This window comes from Marmota flaviventris, chromosome 1 (genome assembly GCF_047511675.1).
Source record: "Marmota flaviventris isolate mMarFla1 chromosome 1, mMarFla1.hap1, whole genome shotgun sequence".
Lineage (NCBI taxonomy): Eukaryota > Metazoa > Chordata > Mammalia > Rodentia > Sciuridae > Marmota > Marmota flaviventris.
In genome coordinates, this window is record NC_092498.1 from 208,532,416 (window position 1) to 208,549,710 (window position 17,295).

General features: G+C 38.3%; 1 pseudogene; it reads right to left on the reverse strand.

The window, feature by feature from the left end:
• Positions 1-3,821: 3,821 nt before the first annotated feature.
• On the reverse strand, positions 3,822-16,502 carry LOC139707316 (olfactory receptor 1571-like; annotated as a pseudogene).
• Between the last annotated feature and the right edge of the window lie 793 nt (positions 16,503-17,295).

Sequence of the window (17,295 nt, forward strand, 5' to 3'; positions counted from 1 at the left end):
GTCTGAGAAGGCAGTTCCCATAGAGCCACCTGGTCCCCATACTACTATTGTTTGTTACAAATTTTAGTATTGTGTTTTCTGCATTTATGATGCATAATCACATTGAAAGAAAAATGGGTAATTGCTGTGAAAAAATTAAACTATTCTTTCAAATACCTGTAGACATCTTATTCTTTGCAGTCTTATTGTTAAGTTACAAGTGTGCCTTGGGGAATATAATGACAAATCCCTACACTGTAAGTTTGAATGTCCCCATCCCCAGGTTACACCAAATTCTGTATTGCTTCCTGGCCCAATTTGAGTTTGCTAGGCAGAAGTCTCATCTATTATGAATATGATGTGTGTTCTCCCTTATAAGCCCTAAGCCAACTCTTGTAACAATGAAATAATATTAATAATTATATATACTATTGAAAAAAATCTCATCTTACTAATGGGTGTTGTTATGTTTAAAATCATTGCTCCTAAACTCAGGCTCTTCACCTTGCACTTATAAAAAGATACAATATTATACTGTAAGTATTAACTTGATAATACCATATGGATTATATTTCAACTTGCCTTTCCCATTGAACTTCGTGCATTAGAGGTTTTTTAAATTAATTTTTTATTTGTTTTATTAGTTATACATGACAGTAGAATGCATTTATGCCCTATAGTATGGGGGCAATAGTGGAGATCTTTTCAATATCTGTATAAGAGCTATATCATGCACAGGTGTATCCTGTTTTTAAAGTTTATAACTATATACCCTATTCATTTTGCTATTCTTTATTGACGGTTGCTTGTATGTAGTGAAATTTTTCACTCTTGCAAATATACTGCAGTAAATCTTATAAATAGTTTTCTGTGAACATGGGATTGTTTAATGTGACATAGATTAAAAGAGGTGTGATTGCTGGGCCTTAGGTATATCCGGATTAAATTTTCATAACTAGTACCAAATTGCAGAATAAAATGTCTATGTAAGTTTACTCTAGTACCTACCATATAGGAATATCCATTTCACTCCTGGTCTAACAACTGTTGAATATAAACAATTTGGCAGATTTTTCCTAAACTAAGGCTTGAAATTTTAGCTCTTTTAAAAAAATTAATTTCAGTTTCCTTGATTGCTGTGTATTTATTTGCCATTCATTTTTCTTTTTCAGTTAAGAACATATAAATTTGTCTTTGTCCAAGTGGCTCAGGAGGCTGAGGCAGGAGGATTGCAAGTATAAAGCCAGCCTCAGCAACTCAGCACTAAATATGTGCTATGAACATTGGTGTACAAGCATCTATTTGAGACCCAGTTTTCTATTCTTTGGGGTGCACACAGATGGGGTGGAGTTGCTGTGTGATGTGACAATTCTATGTTTAGCTTTCTGAGGAACTGACAAACTGTTTTCCACACTGGCTGGACCATTTTCCATTCCCATCCTCACCAATATTTTTATTTTCTTTTAAAAAATGGTACTTTTTATATTACTTATTGACACCTATTGTCAATAATGTGTAATGATCATTTTAGGGTAATTGACACATGCATCACCTTAAACATATATCATTTCTTTGTGCTGAGATTATCCAAAATATTCTAGATTTAAAAAAAATTACATTCTGATTAGCTTTAGTGACTCTAGATTGCAACAGAACACCAGAACGCATTCCTCCTGACTGTGACTTTGTGCCTGTTGAAGACCTCTACTACCCTTTCTCTTCCCTGTCCAGCCCTGGTAACCATTAGTCTCCTCTCTACTCCCCAGACACCAGCAGATCTGGGTTCCACCTCAAGGGTATTCTGCAGTCTTTGACTCTCTATGTTCATTCTGGGGTGTGAAGTGCATCTCATTGTGGTTTTGCATCAAGTTCAAATTTTGGTCTCCATAAGTAAAGTTTTGTTGGGAGACAGCCACACTCGCTCCTTTCGTATATATGGTGACTGCCACCCTCATGGAAGAGCTGAGCCACTGGGAGAGACCATGTGTCCTGTGAAGCCCAAGAGATTGACTATCTGCATCTTCTCAGGAATTTGCTGGGGCCCCCATTCAAGCAAGTTGGCTAGGTGAAAACCATGTTAGTGAGTGAGTGTGTCTATGTGTGTGTGTGTGTGCATGTGTGTGGGTGTGTGTATGTGTTTGTATGAGCTTCTCTAGCTCAGAGCTGCTGGGTAAATGGGGGATGTGATGGACAGAAGGACAGTCCCCCACAGGTATCCAAGCTCTCATCTTTGCAACCTGTGACTACTTTACCCCACCTTTTATATCCAACTGTGAATATTGTCTTTAAAATCAGAACAAATACCAAAGAAACAAACTGGCACTTTATTACAATTACCCTCAGCTCTGTTCTCTTTAGTTATTGCAACGTCTAGCTATTGCTGTAGAACAAGCAGTCCTCAATTCAAATAGTTTAATAATGTTTTTTATTACCTAATGGGACTACCTATTGAGGTTTTCTGAGTTTGACTCAGGAAAAGAACATTCATGTTCATAGGAGAGCCTGTGGCCAGAAATCACATGAAGGGCAGGAATCAAGCTCCCTTGTGAGCCCATCCTTTGATCTTGAGGACTGAAGTCATTCTGAGCCTGAAGACACACATAATGGAGGATATGGGTATTGCTCATTTACTACCCTTCTCTTGGTGTGGCAAAATTCAGAAAGGGGAGGAAGATTTCACTTAGAACAATGGAAGGATTAATCTTTCCAGGGAGCGTTGAACATTTTCAAGCAGAAACACATCACTGACTCAACAGTGCAACCTAGAAAACACCGACCAACCTCAACGATCAAACCTCTGACACAGGAACACCAACCTTCCACACCTTGGTGATTTTATTTGCCAGATGAAATGACATATTTTACATAGCAATACAATGTGTAATGTAGAGGTTTGTCTCATCATATTTAATGTCCTCTCTGTTTCTGAGACCAAATTAACCAAACTTTCATTTTAAGTTTTTCTTTCCATCTAGACTTCAAGTGGAGACATGTATTTGAAAATAAACTTTGTCAGTGATTATGGTAGAGGCTGTGGACACCAAGCTGGGCAAGAGAAAAGAATCCCAATGGTGAGAAGAAAAGCCAGTGCTCAGCCATTAAGCTCACTGGTCTGTTAGAATCTGCCTCATCAGGAAGCAAGCTGAGATGGGGACACGCAGAGTCATGAGGGAACCACAAGGGCAAAGCCATTCTGTGGGATTCCCTCCAGTATAGAATTATTACACAGGCCATCTTAACTGTCAAATGCGTTTCCCCCACAGGAGTACAATGCATGACTGTGTGTTTTAGTATCAATAAAAGAAAAATTACTCCATATGATCCATCATGGGAGAGGAAATGGTTTTCAGAAATGTATGTCATCCCATGAGATGAAAGTGAAGTTCCAATATCTCTAATCCAGGATTGAAAATAAGTTTGAAGGGCTGGGGATGTGGCTCAAGTGGTAGCACACTCAACTGGCATTCGTGTGGCCCTAGTTTCGATCCTCAGCACCACGTACAAATAAAGATGTTGTGTCTGCCAAAAACGAAAAAAATAAATATTAAAAAATTCTCTCCCTTTCTCTCTCTTAAAAATAAAGAAAAGAAAATAAGTTTGAGGAAGTATGCAAGTGGTTAAGAGGAACACTGTTCATATCTCAGAGGGAACAGAAAGCTTATCAGGGTGTGCTTTATAACTTTTGTAGAGAAGTTGAAATCAAAGGAAGAGAAACTCCAGAAAATGAACAGAAGGAACAAGTCGTACTTCTAAAATCAGATGAAAATATTGTAATTTTTTGCCCTGAGGCTTTGAGCTCTTTGATCTAAAAAAATCTTTCAGACCCAGCAACATGGGCCCATTTATAGTTTTATCTTGACCTTTTTTTTCAGAGCTCTCTTGATGTCTATATTCCTCAGACTGTAGCTGAAGGGGTTCAGCATGGGTGTGACCACTGTGTACATCACCGAGGCTGTGGCACCAGAGCATGAGTTTTGGGTCACAGCAGAACTAAAGTCCACCCCCAGGAGGGTGCTATAAAATAAGGAGACCACAAAGAGGTGAGACACACATGTGGAGAATGCTTTGTATTTTGCCTCAGCTGATAAGATTGCACTCATGGAGGACACTATTCTGGAGTAATAATAACGGATACCAGCAAGGGGGCCTCCATCCAGTAGCAAAGGTGCAAAATACATCACTTTGTCATTAAGAAAAGTGTCAGAGCAGGCAAGTAGGACCAGTTGATTCAGTTCACAAAGTATGGGATTTCCAGGTCTGTGCAGAAGGACAGCCACAATGCCATTAAAGTTTCTAGTAAGGAAATCAGGACATTTATGACCCAGCATGCCAGCACCAGCACTCCACAGACCCTGTGGTTCATGATGACAATGCCGTGCAGAGGGCGGCAGATGGCCACATATCCATCATAGGCCATCACGCCCAGGAGGAAGTTGTCCAACCCTACAAATAATATAAAAAGGTAAATCTGTATGAAGCAGTCTTCATGTGTTATGGCCTTGCTCTGTGTCTGGATGTTCACCAGCATCTTTGGGACGGTGGTGGAGGTGAAGCACATGTCCACAAAGAACAGGTTGGAAAGGAAGAGGTATATTGAAATAAAGCAAAACTAAAATAAAACTTCCATCAAAAGAACTAATGTAGACCTCAGCTGTGTTTCCATCTGATCCTGGGCTTTTCTTGGTTGGTAGGCTTCTCATGGAGTCTTCTTGTTCATTGCTTAAAAGTGATCCGTCTAACTTCTGTATATCATCCTGATTGAGTTTGGGCAAATCCTATGACTCTAGAAATTTATCGATGCCTTCAATATTTTCTTTTTTATTGGAATACAAATTTTCAAAATAATTTCTAATTATCTTCTGTATTTCTGTAGTGTCCATCATGATATTTCCTTTTTCATCATGGATGTTAGTAGCTTGACTTTTCTCTCTCCTTCTCTTCATTAGCATGGTTTATCAATTTTATTTATTTTTTCAAAGAACCAACTTTTTGTTTTGTCAATTTTTTCAATTTTTTCTTTTGTTTCAATTTCATTGATTTCAGCTCTGATTTTAGTTATTTCCTGTCTTCTACTGCTTTTGGTGTTGATTTGTTCTTTTTCTAGACCTTTGAGATGTAATGTTAGACCACTTATTTGTTGACTTTTTTTGTTTTAAGGAATGAACTCCTTAAAAAAGTAGCAGGATATAAAATCAACACCCATGAACAAAGGCATTTCTGTACATCAGTGACAAATTTTCTGAAAGAGATATGAGAAAAATGACCCCATTTACAATAGCCTCCAAAAAACAAAACTTGGGAATCAACTTAATGAAAGAGGTGAAAGACCTCTACAATTAAAACTACAAAATGCTACAGAAAGGAATTAAAGAAGACCTTAGAAGTTGGAAAGATCTACCTATCTCTTGGTTAGGCAGAAATGATATTGTCAAATGAACATTTTTCCAAAAGCCCTAAACAGATTTCATGCAATTCCAATCAAAATACCATTGGCATTCCTCATAGAAACAGAAAAAGCAGTCATGAAATTCATTTGAAAAAATAAGAGACCCAGAATAGCTGAAGCAATCCTTAGCAGGACGAGTGAAGCAGGTGGCATCACTATACCAGACTTGAAACTATACTATAGAGCAATAGTAACAAAAATGGCATGGTATTGACACAAAAATAAACTTGTAGGCCAATAGACTTGTAGACTTGTACAGAATAGAGGACACATCGACAACCCCACATAAATACAGTCATCTCATATTAGACAAAGGTGCCAAAACATATGTTGGAGAAAAGAGAGCCTCTTCAACAAATGGTGCTGGGAAAACTGGAAATTAATATGCAGCAAAATGAAATTAAGGCCCTATCTCTCACCATGCACAAAATTCAAAGTGGAGCAAGGACCTAGGAATTAAACCAGAGACTCTGTGCCTAATAGAAGTAAAAGTAGGTCCAAATCTTCATGATGTTGGATTAGGGCTAGGGCCTGACTTCCTTAATAAGTCTCCAATAGCACAAGAATTAAATTCAAGAATCAATAAATGGGATGGATTCAAACTAAAAAGTTCTTCTCATCAAAAGAAATAATCAAGAAGGTGGATAGAGAGCCTATTGAATGGAGAAAATTTTTACCACACACAATCAGAGAACTAATCTCTAGGATATATAAATAACTCAAAAATCTTAACACCAAAAAAACGAATAACCCAATCAATAAATGGGCCAAGGAACTGAACCAACACTTCTCAGAAGATGATATACAATCAATCAACAAATATACAAATATATGAAAAATGGTCAACATCTTTGGAAATTAGAAAAATGCAAATCAAAACTACTCAAAGATTTCATCTCACTCCAGTCAGAATGGCAGCTATTAAGAATACATAAAAGAATAAGTGGTGGTGAGGATGTGGGGAAAAAGGCACACTCATACATTGTTGGTGGACTGCAAATTTGTGCAGCCAATATGGAAAACTTGGAATGGGACCACCATTTGATCCAGCTATCTCACTCCTTGGTCTATACCCAAAGGACTTATAAACAGCATACTACAGGGACACAGCCACATCAATGTTTACAGCAGCAAAATTCACAATAGCTAAACTGTAGAGCCAACCTAGATGCCCTTCAGTAGATGAATGAATAAAGAAACTGTGGTATATATACACAATGGAATATTACTCTTTATTAAATGAGGATAAAATCATGGCATTTGCAGGTAAATGGATGGAGTTGGAGAATATAATGCTTAGTGAAGCTAGCTAATCCCCAAAAAACCAAATGTTAAATGTTTTCTCTGATATGTGGATGCTAATTCATAATAGTGATGGGGCAGTGTGTATGGGAGGAATGGAGAAACCCTAGATACGGCAAAGGGGAGTGAAAGGAAGGGAGGGGGGATGAGGTAGGAAAGATGGTGGAATGAGATGGACATCATTGCCCTAAGTACTGTATGAAGACATGAATGTGTACAACCAGAGACATGAAAAATTGTGCTCTATATGTGTACTATGGATTGAAATGCATTCTGCTGTCATGTATAACTAATTAGAATAAATAAATTTTAAAAATAACTAAAATAACCATCATCATGAGTCTCTAAGTTCAAGATTGACAAATATCTGTATATAAAATAATAAAAAAGTTTTTTTTTTAGGAGCAGTGAAAGAAGTGTTATTCCAACTTATAATGTTTTCACCCTGTAAAAACATAAGTGGATCCAAATGTGCTTAGGACACTGGACATAGCAGTAGGAGTGATGGAGTGAGTAACCACCATGGTTTGAGCATCACCAATGCTCCCTTCATGAGTTCCCACCACACACGTGGGCCAGGAGTCTACCTGCATCTTCCCACCTATCCCCAGCAGTAAACCTGTGAAGCCAGGTGCCTATTTCAACTATGCAGAGAGGCCATCTCTGTAGACATAAGGAAACTCCTGTGTTTGAAACTTGGGCTTCTGAGAAAGACACAGTCGATTTTCACTTGAATATAACAGAATATGTTCCACAAAAGGGGAAAGGGTGTTGCCACTCATAAAAATAGAACCACCCCAAGGAAAATGGGAATAATAAGGAAAAACAGATAAGAAAATAGAAGAAAATGTTATAAAAGGAACCTGATTGTTACAGATCGTGCAGAGGAAGATTAAATATAAAAAGCAGTGGTGGGGTGAATCAGCAACGTGACCAACTCTTAGATTTGGCTACATGAAATTCATAAACTCACATTTTCCCTTTCTAAATTTCAAGACATATATAAAGAGCTCAACGGGCAAGCAGCAATCTTAGTGAAAATAACTTCCAATTCTTTCTTTGGATGCAGAATATAAAGATGCCCAGTTCACACAAAAGCAAAGTATTTGCAATTGCAAATTGAAAGAAAAAGGCTAACTGCCGCAGTCTGGCTGGGCACAATTCAGGAGCCACTTGTCAAAAGAAACAAACTTTATTTTTAGAACACACACACCTAATCACCCAGCTCCTCAGGAAAAACCTTCAGAGCCCAACTGCCACCACCGGCTTCCCACAAGCCTCTCAACCTCCCACACTCCTCCTGCTCTTGAGGCTGATTGGCTGGGTCATGTGGGCAGAGCCAAAAAAAGTCCCCCAATGAGCAGCTCCCTGGTCTGAAAGGACGGGGAAACAGCCCAATGAGCATCACCGCAGAGGAGCCAATCAGTTGACAGCTAAAAGTTTGCTGGGGCCCCTGTGAGCCAATCATCAGCTGGCAGCTGGTAGTTTTTGCTGGCAGCTGGAAGTTAGTGCTGGCAGCTGGAAGTTTTTGCTGGGGCCCCTTGGGCTGTGGCTCTCAACAGCTATCAAGCTAAAAAATGTACTTACCCCGGGCAGTAAGGAAAGAACTTCAAAATAAAGCCCTTTAATTTTCTCTTTTGACCCATCAAATAAAAACTATTTCACTCAAGTGACCTCCCAGCACGAGAGAGGATGCTGTGAGATGTGTGACCCCTGAAGGAGGGTCGGAGGAGCCCATTAGTCTCCCCTTTGTAATGAAATGGAAGTGGCTTGAATACACTCCAGGTTGAAATTAAATAAAGAAATGCTCTCACCTCACTGCACAATCTGCCACCCCTGAGACTTATTTTGCCCAACCTGCTACTGGTGAGTTCCGTGGATATGTTCTCATTTTATGAAAAATACTTGATACACTTTCCCAGTCTTGTCCAATTGGACTCTGTTACCATTATATGTTGTCAGCAATGATCTAATCATTGCAGATCTGAGAGTCACTTCTTTTTTTAACATGTTAACCAGTGGCAGATGAGTGAGTCAGCACTCAGCTCTCTCAGTTCTGGGCTGGCTGGGTGGATGTTGTCAGCTTCTGTTCTTGCTGAACATTTCCTGCAGGACCTACCAGGTCTGAGACTCACATGGATTGGGTCTCTGAGAAGATGTTCCTGTGGAAGTCTGGAGTCTGCCAAGTTGATGGTGGAGACTGAAGCTTTGTCCTCTGACAAGACAGCAGGAGAAAGAAGCCCTGGCCCCTGAGCCAGACTTAGGACTCCAGAACAAGCCACCATGTCCTGCTCAGCCTGCGATTGCCTGCTCTGAGGGACAACATCAGGGCATCTACACGTAGCTCCCTGTCTCTGCTCATTAGGTTCAGTCCTCTCCTAACTCCTTCCCCTGAGCACTTGATTTCCCTGGGGGACATTGTTGTGAGCAGCAAGGAAAATGTTCCTGCTCCTTCTATGTTTGCAAGAGGCTTTGCTTTTCTTTGTCCACAAAATCCTCCATGTTCCAAAAGTCCAAAGTTCTTAGCATTTGTGCCCAACCCTCAAAACGTCTGTGCTACTTGGCTTTGCAAGATTATGTGGATCTCCCAAGCACAGTCTTGTAGAGGGGCATATTTCCCATTATCTTTAGGAAATTGTTATCTCCTCTTCATCAAGGAAGAGAACTGTCTTCATTTGTTAAAGTCATGGGAATTTGCCAAAACCCTTGTATTCATGATGTTTTTTTACAAGACACTTTTGAGTTTCATGCTTGGATATCAAGTTAAAAATGATCATTTATGCCTTCATTTATAAAATATTAGGTAATTATTAGAGATATATTTAGAGATATTCTTTTTTTGTTTTTTATTTTTTTATTGGTTGTTCAAAACATTACAAAGCTCATGACATATCATCTTTCATGCATTTGATTCAATATTCTTGAGTGTGTGCAGCATAGACTGAAGTTAAAATCTTACAAGGATTGCTTCATTTCATTTTTACAGATGTTACGAGGATTAATTTTTTTTACATCTGTATAAATGAGGCCCAGAGACTAAGAGATCTGCCTCTAATTATGAACTGAGTAAGAAGGAGCTTTCCTCCTGGTGTTCCAGTTCTTTTGCTCCAGGGCACTGGTCTTCCACCAGGCATGATGATGGAGACGGGTGGTTGAGGAAGTTTGGTGTTGTTACAACTTGGGATTTTTACTTTGCCTAGCAGGTTGAGGCCAAGGATGCTCCTCAGTGTCCAGCAAAGCACAGGACCCCACACACCAAGGTGTTGTTTAGCACAAATGTCAATGGTGGGGAGTTTGAGAACACTTTTCTGACCAGAATCTTTCCAACTTCAGTGTGAATATGAATCACTTGGGGATCTGGTTGAAATGCAGGTTGTGATTTGGCACATTAGTGTGGGGAGATTGTGTTTGTCTAAGAGCTCCCAGTTGGCATTGAGGCTGCCAGTTGGTGGTGGATAACTCTTCTTAAATACACAGGAAAATTGCGTTTATGGCCTACAGTAGAACATTTTCAAGAACACATGCATTGTACAGTGACTGAATCCAGATAATTTTCAGGTGCATCACTTCACATAATTGCTATATTTTGTGGTGAGACACTCAATATCCACTCAGTATTGTTAAAGATTCTGTAGCTAACTAGAGTCACCAGTTGTAGAACTCTGAACTCTTCCTCCTGTCTGGCTGAATCTCAGATCCTTTGACCAACATCTCTCCTCACAACCACACAAACCATATCAGTCCATGGAGACCACCATTTCACTCTTTTTATTTCCATAAAGTCAGTGTTTTTAGATTCCACATGTGAGGTTCCATATGTGGCATTTTTCTTTCTGTCTCCCTAATTTCACTTATTTAGGGATTCCATCTCCATCTGTGTTGTCACAATTGACAGGATTTCTTAAATTTTTATGGTTGAACCATACCCCCTGAGTATACATAAGGTGTTTTCTTTATCCATCCATGGACAGACACCTAGATGGATTCAATATCTGCTTACTCTGGTAAATGCTGAAGTGATAAGGAAGTGCAGAAGTCTCTGAGATGCCACCTTCATTTTCTTGGATGACAATTTCCAGTGGTGGGACTGCAGGGTCACATGGTTGTTCCATTAATTAGCACTGGGGCTGTGGACCAGTGTTAGAGTCAAGTGCAGGCATTCTAAGGCCTTCTCCACAATGAAGGACTCCATTACCTCAGTTCTGATTTTAGGTGGTCAGGGGCTGGACTCTCTAGCTTGGCTTCTGGCTAAATAAGTTGACACTAGCCTCTTGAAGGCTTCCCTTGTGACCGGAAATCAAACTTACAAACCTAGGCTCCTTATAGACATACTTGGTAGATTCCCCCTTCTTTAGTTTCTGTGTGAACTAAGGTTAAAGCTCACAGGAAATGACCTGCCCAGAGCAGATGCTCCACAAATAGCTGCCATTGTGACCATTACCATGCTCCTCCTTGGCTCAGGTCACTGTGACATCACAAAGGTTTTCTGGCACAGGAAGTGAGTCCAGCATTGAATGGCTCCTAGGTGACAGTAATGGTGGTGGTGGAGGGGACGTCCTCCCAGGACCCAGGCAGGCAGCTCAGAGCCTGAGTCCACCTGCCTGTGCTGTGCTGGACTCACGGACACCATCACTGACCCACTCAAGATGGCTCCAACTAGGCACAGTAAGGATTTTCAGATTCTTTTCAGTTGTTTTACTATGTTCCACTCTTGGGAAAATCTATAAAACTGATATTTCTTGGTGCATCAAATTAGTTTGCTTCTCACCTTCCTGGTGCAAATTCATAGAATATAATTCATAAACTTTTTGGTGTCACTGGAAAAATAAACTGTTTTCTTCTCTGATTCTGCCCCATGGAGACCTTGTTTATATTTTACAGTTAGTCATCACTTCCACATTTTCTGCAGAAGGACTGTCCAACCCTACCCACTACTTTGGGTCTTGACTGTGGACTGAAGCCAGGGATGTAATTCATCATTCCTCAGTGCACAGGAGGCCACACCACAGGGTTCCCTTGCATAGAGGTCAACATGGGGAATTAAGAAACATCCTTTCTATACCAGAAGTTTTCCAAAGTCAATGCAAATATGAATCACTTGGGGATTTCTTTGATTGTAGATTATGATCAGGGAAGTCAGGGTGGCCCAGAGATTGTGTATTTGAAACTAATGCCCAGGGATCTTGAGGCTCCCAGACTTGATTGGTGGACTACCTTTTAAATTGACAGGTAAAGTTGCATAGCATAAAACATAATGTTCTGAGTGTATATGTACATTTCAAATATATATGTCTATATGCGCACATTACTATGTACATATCATATATAAGTACATATGAATGACTAAATATAGCTCATCATCACATATATTATGGATTTATCATTTGTGGTGTAGAATGACAGTCTTAATATCTACTTAATTAGCTTAATATCTACTCTTATTATCTACTCTTGGTACTTTTGAAGATTTAATATATTATTAACTCTATTGACCATGTTGTACAGTAGAGCTCATGAACTTATTTTTCGTTATCTGATGGATATATGTATTTTTTTGCCAACATTTTCCCACCTTTCTCTCCCCCAAACCAACTCATCCCTCATATTTGAATCTTCAGTTTCATGAAATTAAATTTTTTATATTTCACACAGGAGTGAGGTCATGTGGCACTTGTCTTTCTGTGTCTGCTAATTTCTCTTAACATTATGACCTTTAGTTCCATCCATTTTGTTAGGACAGGACTTCCATCTATTTTTATGGATGTTCCAATGTGTATATGTGCTGCATTTTCTTTATCCATTCATCTGTTGATGGGTACTTAGGTCTTGGCTATTTTGCATAATGTTGTACCAAACGTAGAAGTGGAGATATTTGAGATATTTCATTCGTTTGAAGAGAATACTGACTGTTATGGTTTAGATATGAAGTGTTTCCCAAAAGCTCATGTGTTAAACAGTACAAGAAAGTTCAGAGGTGAAATAACCTAATCAGTGCACTCATCCACTTACAGAAAATTACTGGGTGGTAACTGTAGGCAGGTAGGATGTAGTTGGAACATTAGGTCAGTAAGGTTACAGCTTTGGGGTTTATATTTTGTCCATGGTGAGTAGAGCTCTCTCTGATTCCTTATTATTTTCCATCTCCAAACCCTTCTGTGATAATGTTTTGCCTCATCTCAGATTCAGAGCAATGGAGTCAGCCATCTATGTACTGAGACTTCTGAAACCATGAGCCCTAAATCAACTTTCCCCACTCTGTGATGCTCTTGTTGGGCCTTTTCCTCACAGCAATGACAACACTGACTAACAAACAGCAGTGGTGGGATTGTGGGTCACATGGTGGTTCCATATTTAGCACTGAGGCTGTGGTATAGAGTTAGAGTAAAGTGCAGGCATTCCAAAGCCTTCTCCACCATGTAGGCCTCCACCAACTCAGTTCTGATTTTAGGTGGTCAGATGCAAGACTTTGTAGCTCAGTTTCTGCCTACACAATTTGACATTTGCCTCTTGAATGTTTCCTCATGACAAGATATCAAACTTACAGACCTTGGCACATTATGTATAAATGGGGTAGATTCTCCCTTCTTCCTGGAGGATCTGTGTAAACTTAGCCACAGGATAAAGCTCAAAAGAAATGACCTGCCCAGGGTCACCAAATAGTGCTAATTTAAGTTCATTTTTTAGTATATATATATCCCTTTAATTTCTTTCGTCTAATTGCTCTGGCCAGTGTTTCAAGGACTATGTTAAATAGAAATGGTGAAAGAGGGCACCCCTGTCATGTTCCAGTTTTTAGAGGGAATGACTTCAATTTTCTCCATTTAGAATGATGTTGCCCTGGGGCTTAGTATAGATAGCCTTTACAATGTTGAGTTATATTCCTGTTATCCCTAGTTTTTCTGGTATTTTGAACATGAAGGGATGCCATATTTCGTCTAATGCTTTTTGTGTCTATGAAGATGAACATATGATTGTTATATTTGAGTCTATTGATGTGATGAAATACATTTATTGATTTCCTTATGTTGAACCAACCTTGCATCCCTGGGATGAATCCCAGGTGATCATCGTGCATGATCTTTTTGATATGTTTTTGTATTCGATTTGCCAGAATTTTATTGAGAATTTTTGCATCTACGTTCATTAGGATATTGGTTTATTTAAAGTTTTCTTTCTTTGGTGTGTCTTTGCCTGGTTTTTGAATAAGGATGATATTGGCCTCATAGAGTGAGTTTGGAAGTGCTGCTTTTTTTTTTCTTTGTACTGAAATAAATTGGAGACTATTTGTATTAGTTCTTCTTTAAAGGTTTTGTAGAACTCGGCTATGTAACCGTCTGGTCCTGGGCTTTTCTTGATTGGTAGGCTTCTGATGGCGTCTTCTATTTCATCCTGATTCAGTCTGGGCAAGTCATATGACTTAAGAAATTCATCAATGCCTTCACTAGCTTCTATTTTATTGGAGTATAAGTTTTCAAAATAATTTCTAATTATCTTCTATATTTCTATAGTGTCTGTTGTGATATTACCTTTTTCATCATATATGCTGGTAATTTGATTTCTCACTCTCCTTCTCTTCATTAGCATAGCTAAGGGTCTGTCAATTTTATTTATTTTTTCAAAGAACCAACTTTTTGTTTTGTCAATTTTTTCAATTGTTTCTTTTGTTTTGATTTCATTGATTTCAGCCCTAATTTTAATTATTTCTTGCCTTCTTCTGCTTTTGATGCTGACTTGTTCTTCTTTTTCTAGGGCTTTGAGATGTAAAGTGAGGTCATTTATTTGTTGACTTTTTCTTCTTTCAAGGAATAAACTCTATACAATGAACTTTCCTCTTAGATTTACTTTCATAGATTTTGATATGTTGTGTCTATGTTCTCATTTACCTCTAAGAAATTTTTAATCACTTCTTTGATGTCTTCTGCAACCCATTGTTCATTCAGTAGTATATTGTTTAGTCTCCAGGTGTTGGAGTAATTTTTATTTTGTCATTGATTTCCGATTTCATTCCATTATGATCTGATAAAATACATAGTAGTATTTCTACTCTTTTGTATTTGCTAAGAGTTGCTTTGTGGCATAGCATATGGTCTATTTTAGAGAAGGATCCATGTGCTGCTGAGAAGAAAGTGTTTTCACTTGATGCAGGTTGAAATATTCTATATTTGTTAGTTAAGTCTAAGTTATTGATTGTATTATAGAGTCCTAGAGTTTCTTTATTCAACTTTTCTTTCAAATATATATCTGATGTTGAGAGAGGTGTGTTAAAGTCACCCAAGATTATTGTGTTGTGATCAATTTGACTCTTGAACTTGAGAAGAATTTGTTTGATGAACATAGCTGCACCATTGTTTGGGGCATATATATTTATGATTGTTATGTATTGTTGGTGTATGGTTCCCTTGAGCAGTATGTAATGTCCATCTTTATCCTTTTTGATTAACCTTGGCTTGAAGTCTACTTTATTTGATATGTGGATGGAAACCCCTGCTTGCTTCTGCAGTCCATGTGAGTGGTATGATTTGTCCCAACCTTTCAACATCTGTCTGTGGATGTCTTTTCATATCACATGAGTCTCCTGGAGGCAGCATATTTTTGGGTATTTTTTTAAATCCAATCTGTTAGTCTATGTCTTTTGATTGGTGAGTTTAAGCCATTAACATTCATCATTACTATTGAGATATTGTTTGTAATTCCAAGCATATTTATTTATTTTTGTTATTTAACTTGACTTGATTTTCTTCTTTGATTAGTTTTTTCCTTTAGAGTACTACCTCCCTCTGCTGATTTTATTTGTTTTTTGTTTCATCTTCATGGAATATTTTTCCAATGATGTTTTATAGTGTCGGTTTTCTAGTTATAAATTCTTTTAACCTTTGTTTATCACAGAATGTTTTTATTTCATCTTCAAATCTAAAGCTTAATTTTGCTGGATACAAGATTGTTCGTTGTCACCCATTTACTTTCAGAGCTTGATGTATATTGTTCCAGGATCTTCTAGCTTTAGTGTCTGTGTTGAAAAATCTGCTATTATCCTAATTGTTTTTCCATTATATGTAATTTTATTCCTTTCTCTTGTGGCTTTTAAAATTCTCTCCTTATTCTGTATGTTGAGCATTTTCATTATAATGTGCCTTGGTGTGGATCTGTTGGGATTTTGTACATGTGTCATCCTGTAGGCTTCTTGAATTTGGATTTCCAATTCATTCTTCATGTTTGGAAAATTTTCTGGTATTGTTTCATTGAATAGATTGTTCATTCCTTTGGTTTGGACCTCTATGCATTCCTCTATCTCAATAACTGTTAAATTTGGTCTTTTTATGCTAACCCATAATTCTTGAATATTGTGCTCCTGGTTTCTTACCATTATCACTGTGTGCTCTATATTCTTTTCAAGATTATATATTTTGTCTTCATTGTCTGATGACCTATCTTCTAAGTGGTCTACTCTGTTGGTGGTGCTTTCATTTGAGTTTTTAATTTGGTTTATTGTTTCTCTCATTTTAAGGATTTCTGTTTGTTTTTTTAGCACCTCTATCTCCCTGTTGAGATGATCTTTTGCTTCCTGTATTTGTTTATGTAGCTCCTGGTCGAAGTGACCTTTCACTTCCTGGAATTTCTTTCTTATATCTTCCTTGAGTTCAAAGAACACTGTAACCATGTACATCCCAAACTCCTTCTCTGTCATTTCTTCTTCTATGGCTGCCAATGATTCTAATGATGTGGTGTCTTGATTTGTTTGTGGCACTTTCTTCCCTTGTCTTTTCTTGTTGCTCATGTCTACCTTTCCAGCTCTGTGGGTCTAGATTGTTATTGTTTTTACCCTATAGGTTTGTACGGCTCTTGTAGGGCTCCAAGACCTTTCCTTTGTGGGGAAGGACAATTTTAACAGATCCCAATATCAACAATATACCACCTATGAACAATTTCTTGTTATTAAAATGTTTACAGTTTAGTCTCAATGTAGAGAAATGTTGGATTCAATTATTATCTAAAATATAATGGGTAGTTTTTAAAAAGGTTTACAGTTTCTGACAGTGGACAATAAACTGGGGGTGTGGATTAGGACGATGTGCTGAGGAGGTAGGATGTGAGGATATAGAGTTAATATATCTTAGGAAGTGTGCAGGAGAATTCTAGTGAAGAGGGTTAGTAGCAAGAGGAGTAGTTAAGTACATGGAATGACAGTAGAGTACATAAAACAAACACACACAGGTATTTAGAAAAATACATATGTTAACACAGTAAAAATTGGAGGGGGGAAAGAAAAATGAAAGAATAAAAAGGAAGAGAAAAGAGGGGCATATACAACACCTCTATATTATATTATTCAGATGACTCAGTCCTCAAAGTCTTATTTCATGCAAAGTTCTTGGTTTCACATATATTGGGGATGTGAGGGCTGGAGAATGGAGGGGTAGAAGAGAAAAAAATCAACCAACCAACCAACCAAAACCTCAAAGGAATAAGCCTGTGTCTAGTTTTAGAGATCCGCATCTGTCCTGATTGTCTTCTCATCCAGTAGGTGTCGTCCTCTGTTGTAAGCTGGTGCCTCTGACCTCTGGATGTTG